Source organism: Coenobita brevimanus, chromosome 40 (assembly GCF_032717465.1).
Source record: "Coenobita brevimanus isolate Jiangsu-jjx chromosome 40, ASM3271746v2, whole genome shotgun sequence".
In the NCBI taxonomy this organism is placed as follows: Eukaryota; Metazoa; Arthropoda; class Malacostraca; order Decapoda; family Coenobitidae; genus Coenobita; species Coenobita brevimanus.
The window spans coordinates 57,463,747-57,473,498 of NC_136993.1; the positions used below are offsets into that span (position 1 = coordinate 57,463,747).

Below are 9,752 nucleotides of genomic sequence, written 5' to 3' on the forward strand. Positions count from 1 at the left end.
AGAGAGAGAGAGAGAGCGAGACAGGGAGGTAGCAGGCGGGACTCTATACTTCACTCGTGTGTGACTTTGTTAATATTTCCAAGACAAATAAAAATAGTCCCATACTAATCTTTACCTCTGCTGTCATTGCATGACAAATGGGAATCAAGATTATCTACTTACAAAGCTACTCACGTATAACAACCGCTCGTCCACAAGTTCAATATATATATAACTTATATACAAACTCCACTACAACAAGTTTATACAAAGTTATTCTGAGATCATCACTACAAGTTACTACAAAGTCTTTTAGGACATTTGGTTTGTAGCGAAAGTACGGACCTCGTCTTCGAATCAACAGTGAATTTCTACAAAAACAGGCAACACTCTACAAGATTAGCTTCAGTTCTACAATGAATTCCTACAAAATACAAGCCCACGAGTGTACAATTGATTCTGCATTATCAACAGTGAAAACAAAAAAAATACCTCTCACAACCAACAACTCACAACCAGCTTCTGACAGTATTCTCTCCAATTGGGGGAGGTGGTGGCTCAACCGGTAGAGAGGTGGCGTGCGGTCCTAACGGACCCAGGTTCAAATCCCCGCTGGGGCAGGGAACAGTTTAAGGATTTGAATTTCATTAAATCAGGCTTTACTGATCTACCAGAAGACCTGCCAACATGTCGTAAAAATACCCCCGCTAATACCAATACACCAGTCCTATATGAGACAGCCCTAGCATGTATTCAATATGGACGGTGGGTGTTAGCGCCGAAGTGGTGACATGTAGAGGTGTATGGTATGTAGGAGGACTGCTGGGCCTTGATAGCAGGCTGTGAAGCCTATGCCCAGAGTCGGACACAAAAAAAAAAAAAAAAAAAAACTCCCCCTCCGTCTCCACGATCATCACGCTGATTTAGAAGTGATCACACGAAGCCTTGCCAGTAGTTTAACAAAGTACTGATACAAACAATCTTGTAATTTCTACGATGAACCAACGAACTACAACCATCTACAATCAACTACAAGTAACAACTCCACGAGTCATCTGTATAATCTTCTACACGCTCCTTCAAGTAGCGGCAGTCTTCATCCCACAACGAGTAAATCACAAGAAAAAAGGACCGAGAATACATCAAGAAAGACAAACAAAACAAACAAACGAAGAATGAGACACGACTCACAACTCACAACCACCAGACCTCACCCTCCTCTCTCTGCTACATCCACCCAACCTCCACCGCTGACGCAGGAGTGAAGAGGTCAAGACGACGAAGGAAATACCAAGTCCATATTCACAACCCATCTTACTCACTCATCTTCACTCAAATTACTCATCGCTACTCATTTACTCACCACATCCACCAGTGTGGGAAGTCGACGTCACCATACGTGTGCTGAGACGACGCCAAGCCATGTGTCTGACACCCCACAACACGTCAATCAACCCGTGAAGAACAACGCTGTCACCACGTGCAACACCACTCACACCATTTCCACCAGGGTAAAAATTAGTGAGTTACTTCATTTATACAATACACAGTGATAGACAAAAAACTTCGGCACAAACATATAAAACGTGCTGTATAGTTACAATTTAAGTACATATACCTACTTCAATTATCTTCATAATTCAATCATTAAATACTTGCACCAACAATAAATATTCTACGGCCATGCCACGTTGAGTACACCGCTTCCCGTCCGATAAGCGAAGTTAAGCAACGTTGGGTCTGGTTAGTACTTGGATGGGTGACCGCCTGGGAACACCAGATGCTGTTGGCATCCCTACGTGTCAAGTGGGGTTGGTGGAGGGTTAGTGCCCCTCCCTGTAAAACAATTAACTCTAAGCCATTGACCACCCCGTTTGGGATACATGGCGTCTGGCGATGGATGGATGGATGGATATATTCATTCATTTATTATAGCATTTATTTACTACCAACGAGTGTTACCATTTATACCTACATAAAATACGTGTTTCATACATACGGCTATACATTATTATATCTACAAAGTGATAAAGATAATATACCATCACAGTTACTCAGTGAGCGATTAAAAGAACTGTATTAAACATTTATTAATTGAAGCTACCTTGTGGAAACAGATAAATTAAGTTACAAAGAAAACCAGAAAAAAAAAAATGGCCAACACAAATGACGTTAGCAAGAATGAACATCTTCAACACAATCGTGAAGACAAAGATTTCCACACAGTGTTGACACATATATTGCCCACGATAGGTACAAGTGAACAACAAGTCAGTGTATATAGTTAATACTGTATATAGTGTATATATACTTTTTATATAAAATGACAAAATATGGGACTATATAAAATAATTTTCAGTAATATCTGTGCAATATAAACTAAACCTTAAAAAAGGGTCCCAAGGAAATTAGCCAGCAATTATGCAACCATGAACAACACAGAAAAAGCGTAGACAAACGAAGAAAAACAAACTATAGAAAATCAATACATACAAAAAAAAACAAAGAAAGAAAGAAAACTAAATAGAGTAAGATCCCATAACAAACAAATGAAAATAAGTATAAGTGTTACTACAAATGCCAAAATACCACATAAACTCCTTCTATAAGTGAAATAAAAAGCAAATTGTACACACACACCGCAAACTTAGCCAGGAGACAGGGCGTGTGTGCTGGGCATTCCCCAGGCCCTGTCTTCCCCCTTACCTCACTCAAGACAACCACCACCAACCGGCCTACAGCAAGGCCCGGTCTCCTCTAATGAGGAGAGAATCAGCAACAACAACAAGAGCAAATTGTTGTCTCCACAAACTAGTGGCATGGCACATCATATCATCGACCGCAGCATGACCGGATTCAATGTCAGGACTGCAATTATTACAATTATGTAACTACAAACAATATGTAACAATTATGTAACGACAAACGACTGTATTATGTTACACTTGCCACAATTATGTAACTACAAACGATATGTAACAGTTATGTAACGACAAACGATTGCATTATGTTACACTTGCTACGATTATGTAACTACAAACAATATGTAACAATTATGTAACAGTTGCATTAACAAGATGTAACTTTTATGTAACTTTAACTACAATTATGTAACTACAAACAATATGTAACAATTATGTAACAGTTGCATTAACAAGATGTAACTTTTATGTAACTTTAACTACAGTTATGTAACTACAAACAATATGTAACAATTATGTAACAGTTGCATTAACAAGATGTAACTTTTATGTAACTTTAACTACAATTATAAGGCCAACACAATTATGTAACAGTTGCATTAACAAAATGTAACTACAATTATAAGGCCAACACAATTATGTATTACTACAATGGAACAATTACTATACGATTATGTAACAATTCACAGTTACAATTATGTATTACCACAATGTTACAGTATTATAAGTCATACAATTATACCACAATTCTGTATCACCCGAATCATCTTACAAGTTAGGTGAAATATTAGACATTACTAAAGGGATAACTCAATATGTAATGTAATAACCTAGCAGTATTACCATTGCACAATTATATGTGTATGTCTGTTATACATACACATCTTACAAAATGTCATACAACAACCATTGCATTTGTTCAATTATGTATTCAACTTGTTTAAAAGGTAATATTACTAGATCATTGCAATTTACTATGAATATTATATGTATACAATATTATAATCAATATTATGTACTAATAGATTAGCATATGTCAATGATGATTGCTGTCGAAGGACCTTCAGCGGCGTGGCCGAGCATATGTTAGGACTCCATATTATAATTACAAATCATAATAGATAAACAGATAAACAGCTAGATAGAGAGACAGATAGAAGCAGGAAGTCAGACGATGAGAAGGTATTGTGTCTGCGAGAATCGAGCAATGCTAAACATGCTTACACACTCTTAACTCAAGGAATGCTTTATAGGCACACGACAGCGCCTCGTGACCATACACACACATACTCACACACAGGCTTCTAGAACTTTCCAACAGCAGTGTAACACACGTGACACGACCCCTGCTACACCAGAATTTAGGAAGCAGAGGCAGAAGGAGACAGGCCATAGAACAGGCAGGTAGTAGGGAGAAGGGCTTAGCAACATGGAAGAGAGAGAGAGAGAGAGAGAGAGAGAGAGAGAGACAGGGAGGTAGCAGGCGGGACTCTATACTTCACTCGTGTGTGACTTTGTTAATATTTCCAAGACAAATGAAAATAGTCCCATACTAATCTTTACCTCTGCTGTCATTGCATGACAAATGGGAATCAAGATTATCTACTTACAAAGCTACTCACGTATAACAATCGCTCGTCCACAAGTTCAATATATATATAACTTATATACAAAACTCCACTACAGGCAGCTACAAAGTTATTGTGAGAGCAGCATTAGATGGTTTCCAACACCTGATTCAGAGTAAACAAACTACGAATATCTCACAGTTATTACGTAAAGTACATTGCATTCCCCTGTACAGAAAAGAATATTACACAATACACATATGGATGCAAGAACATACAGAGGTTAGGGAAGTGGACTTTCTGACCACCACTTGGGAGTGGACTTTCTGACCACCACTTGGTGATGAGAATCAAAGTCCAAATGAAATGAAGAAATAGAAGAGGGGAAAGACAAGAGGAAGTACTTCATACAAGGAGGGTGGAAAGGTTAAAAGAAGATGGAAAAAAAGGCAGAATATATGAGAGAACTGGAGGAACGACTGGGTAAATATGGACTGGAGCATGTGGGGGACGTGGAAGGTGTGTGCAAGATATGGAGCCGCACCCCTGATACTGAGCCATGTCCCTATCATGAAGCCGCGTCCCTGACACGAAGCCATGTTCTTGATACGAAAGCTGAGTTTTTGTAACCGTATGAAGCCACATGAGCCATGTCCCTGACATGAAGCCGCGTCCCTGACACGAAGCCATGTTCTTGATATGAAAGCTGAGTTTTTGTAACCGTATGAAGCCACCTTTTAGTGTACATTATTAGTTAGCACTTCATAGGTGTCATCTGCGGGGACTTTGTATGAAGTGCCTTTTCAATATGAGTCATCTGCTTTGGTCTAGGTCTAGAATGTTGCAGAGCCACTGTTGCTATTCCTGATGATCATGACGGTGATTGGATGGGCCGGATCTCGAGAGGTTTATAGAGGTTGAAGGCAGAGGTATTCTTTCCAGCCCTCAACCCCAAACATTTGCCCACTGGCTTTCAATTAAACAACTCACCTCAGACATTCCCAGCCATACTTTTGTCACGGTGTCATTTGTGGCATTTTTGAAAATCTGCTACTGAATGTAGGGATGCAGGAGGTTACAGGTAGGGTAGGTTGGCATGGTATTGCATAAAATAATTACAAAAACTGGACTTGGCTGGTAGGTTGGAGTTTTGGTTTGTTCGACTTCTAGGGACAAATGCAATGCCACTCACTCATTCACTTTCTAGATGTACTGATGATGACTTCACAATGTTGATTGGCCACAAACGTCCTGCTATATGGCCTGCACACTAAGATATTTAGGCTGCCATTGGTTGTCTGGCTTAAGATTTTTTAATTTCCCCCTACACACTAAAAGAATAAACAAGTCAGGTTCATCATTGCCTCATATAACTCCATGTAGCATGGACAGATTGTCTTAATGGGTACTTGAACAAAGTTTATTTATAATGTTTGTTATAGCAGAATAAACACATTTGAAATATTTGGTTAGTAGATAATCCTTGGGTGGCGGAAACGTTAGGTTAAAGAATTTTGAAAAATCATAGCCAGTAGAAATTACCTCAGTAGCCACCTCTCTCCAATGCTAAGGTCACGGCATAGTCTCGCAGCCTCTGATCGCAAAAATCATTGGAAGCAAGGACCTTCCAACTTTAATATAATAATAATAATAATAATAATAATAATGATAATAATAATAATAATAATAATAATAATAATAATAATAATTATAATAATAATACCGCCGTTAGACGACGATGGCCAGCACTAAGCGGACCAACCTTTGTCAGCGACAGGAAGTGAGTTTTGACATTAAAAGCCATTTTTATATGGAGGTACTCCAGTGCAACATTCCATCCAAGAATCAGTTCCCTGGCTTAATAATCTTTGGGGCATTAACATTTCGCGCAAGCAAGGTCGTAATTTTAGCACTTTTCATATTTTCTGCACATGATGACCTTGACTCCTGACCTGGTGGATATAGGTTATGCATATACGAAACGCGCCAGTAGTACTCATTAACGTCTATAAGCATGCAGTTTCATTCCATTCCATCCACCCACTGTGGAGCTGGGGAACTTGAAAATTGTGGAATGGCTCACCAGAGGTACAACTTCCAGGTGGCACTAGTGATGGGCGATACTCGATTTTTTCTGTAATCGATTATTTTTATTACTTTTATGGTAGGTAATCGTTTAGTAATCGGTTACTTTTCGATTACTTTTACCTTAAGATAGCTATTACATGGGTATATTGGTAGAGTATGGGGTATATAATTATGGTTTCAGTGTAGTCTCTCCCTGTCTCTCTCAACCAAGCATGAAGATGATAAGGAAAAAGATCTTGGAAAAATGAAAACATTAATAACAACTGAAAATTTAATTAACAAGTAATCAACTTTACTGAGGAGTCCACCAAACAGTTGCACAAATGAGACTCACACACTGCCACACTGCTGGCAGCTGTGCAGTGCATACCCGCCACAGTCTACAAGTAGTACAATGCACCTGAACTGTCCATGTATGAGTTTGCTGTATTAATTTTTTCTTTTCGAGTGTTTGAGACCCTGACTTCTTATGCTACTCGTACACACTGTACATGCTATTAATTGCCAACTACCTCCTTTTTACATATTACATCTTTATAGGTAGATGAATGCAGTATGTACTGGCTAAAATCCATCGAAATGCACTTGTCTGTAATATATAATTAATGTGTAATATGCACTGGGAGTAATTGCTTGGTAATCGACTACTGGCAAGTATAATCGATTACTGAGAAATTTTACCTTGTAATCGATTATGCCCACCACTAGCTGGCGCTGCCACCGACTGAAAGTGAGAATCGACACAAAATGTCCCTTTTTATGGATGTACTCCAGTACATAATCCCACCCAAGAAAAATGGTCGTGGCTTATTAATCTTAAGAGCCATAGCATTTCGCATGAGCATAGTCGTGATTTTATCTATTTTCACCATTCTTGCATTTAATGATCTTTGACCCCTGACCTGGCCAATGTTGCACATAGGTGTACGTAGGAAGTTTAAGCCAGCAAACCTTCATTCAGTTCCATCCAGCCGCTGGGGAACTAGGGTAGCATTTTTGAAAACCATTACTGGTTGCTACTGAGGCCACTCGAAAACTAGAGGAGAGAGGGGAAAAAATTGATGGAACACTTCCAATAGGGAATGACCTCAAGATTATGCCTGAAGAAGTCACAGCTTTCTATGCCCATTAGTATTGCTTCTACAGCTCATAACGTGAAAAGTACAAAAAAGTGGGTTTTCGACCGTTGCTAGGGTAGGCTGCGAGTAGTTGCCTAGCAACCAAAACCTTGCGAACACAGCTAGGTCAAAGGCTGATCATTGTTTCCAGGTTTGGTCAGAATTAGTTAATTCTGAAGGGTAAAAGTGTCTCCCACAATTAAATAAGAAACAAAGAATACAATAAAGAAAGAAAGAATGCGACTAACAGTAAGGGCAACATGGAGCTGGCCAATAATAATAATAATAATAATATAACATTCACGTGGTCAATTTGAATGGTGCTGCTTCAAGCGTTATTAACTCTATTGCTCGTGATAAAGAGTCTCCTGCTCATAGTAAAATGGCTAAAGCCATAGTTGCTTTTATTAGACTCTGCATGATTTGATTTGTCTTAGTTCCCTCCCTTGGATACGTTTCTTCGTAGAGATATGACTGCATGATTCGACTTTTTATTTTATTTATTTATTTATTTTTTTATACAGACAGCCTAGAATCTTCTCGACTGGATTCATGTAGGACTACCACCAGAAGGGAGGGTTTATCACTACTGGCGTCCTTATTCAAATGTTAAGCAAGTAGGTTTTAACCCTGGCACTTTATGTGCCCTCTCATACTACAGATTCAGGAATGCTGTAAAATCTGCTGTCGCAAACATCAGATACTTATGTACACAAATGGCAGTCATTTAGGCTGTTTGAATTCATTTTCAGGATATGCAGTACAATGTTATTATATGAGGGATTTTTATTTTTTCATATCCTGGTGAAACAGTAACATGGACAAAGTCTACGAATGTGCACACTCACGCAGACAGAGAAGTTCCTATTGAAAACATGCTTCACCTGTGGTGGTAATTCTACGAACTTTTTAAATTCCATGAAAACTCCCGTGTTTCAGTATAAGAAGAACTGTTACTTTTCAGCAATGGAGCAACCCTCGAAGTATGACCTCTTGGATTTTTTTTTTCTAACAAAAAACCCTTTGTAAATATGTAGCCTATATGATTATACAACCTTTTTTTATTTTTTTGTTCAGGTACTAATAAAAAGTATTAAACTATTTCCACAGAACCCTCATTTTAAAAATTTCTGTATTTTATCAGTTGTTGACAGTTGACATAAAATTCACTAGCCACAGGTACAACAGAACGCATGCCATGATTCTCGACTGCATTCTACAGTTCAAGGATTAACATTTCAGAACAACATATATCAGAGTAATTAACTCAAATTCGATGCATTATTTTCACAATAAAAATAACTCATAAAGATTCAAAGATGTGGTTAATTCCCACCAGCATTGACTCTCGACAGTGGTGCAGCAGACAAAAATAAAACATAATCGAAAGAAGAAGTTTCGGACCAGGACTGACCAAAAGGTGACAACTAAGGAACAAACAAAGGACATGGTACAGATAGCTACGTGGAATGTAAGAGGTGCAAATGATGAGGTGAAAGAAAGAGAGATTGTCTAGGTGCATGAGGGTGCGAAAGTGGAAGTATGTGGATTAACTGAAACTAAATGAGGAGGTAAGAATGTGAGAGAATGGGAGTATGGATGTGGTATAAGCACGGGAGCAGGTGAGAATGAGAGGGCAAAAGAAGGAGTGTGTATTGTTGTGAGTAACAGATAGAATGAGAATATAAGAGAATATGGATCAATTGGCCCAAGGATTGTATGGGTAAGACTGAAAGTTAAACTACAAGTGTGGGCGATTGTGTGTGTGTATGCGCCAATGCAAGATCATGCAAGCAGAGTGAAAGAAGAGTTCTGGACAAATGTGGAAACGTGCATGGAAAAGTTTGGAAGGAATGAGTGTTTTTGGCTGGAGATATGAATGGAAAAGTAGAGAATGTGGAGGTGGATGGAGTAGTTGGTGAGTGGGGTGCGCCTGCAGAGATGGATGAGAATGGCAGTGATTTAGTGGACATTTGTGCTGGGAGGGGGTTGGTGATAGCCAATACCCTCTTCAGGCACAAAATGATCCATAGGTATACGTGGTGAGTGATAGGAAGAGTGGGAGGTGAACTGAATGAACGGAAGGCAATGATTGATTATGTGTGTGTGGATGGCAGGATGAGAAGGTGTGTAATGGATGCAAGGGTATACAGAGATTGGGGGAGTAGACTTTCTGACCACCACTTGGTGGTGGTCAGAATCAAGGTACAGATGAAATGAAGAAATACAAGCAGGGAAGGACAGGAGGAAGTACTGTAGTTCACACAAGGAGAGTGGAAAGGTTACAAGAGGATGGG

General features: G+C 39.0%; 1 non-coding gene across 1 annotated transcript; it reads left to right on the top strand.

Annotated features, from left to right (window-relative positions):
• Positions 1-1,652: 1,652 nt before the first annotated feature.
• On the top strand, positions 1,653-1,771 carry LOC145397399 (5S ribosomal RNA). The gene has a single exon (XR_013896973.1). It is a non-coding gene; the product is annotated as a 5S ribosomal RNA (ribosomal RNA).
• The last annotated feature ends 7,981 nt before the right edge of the window (positions 1,772-9,752 follow it).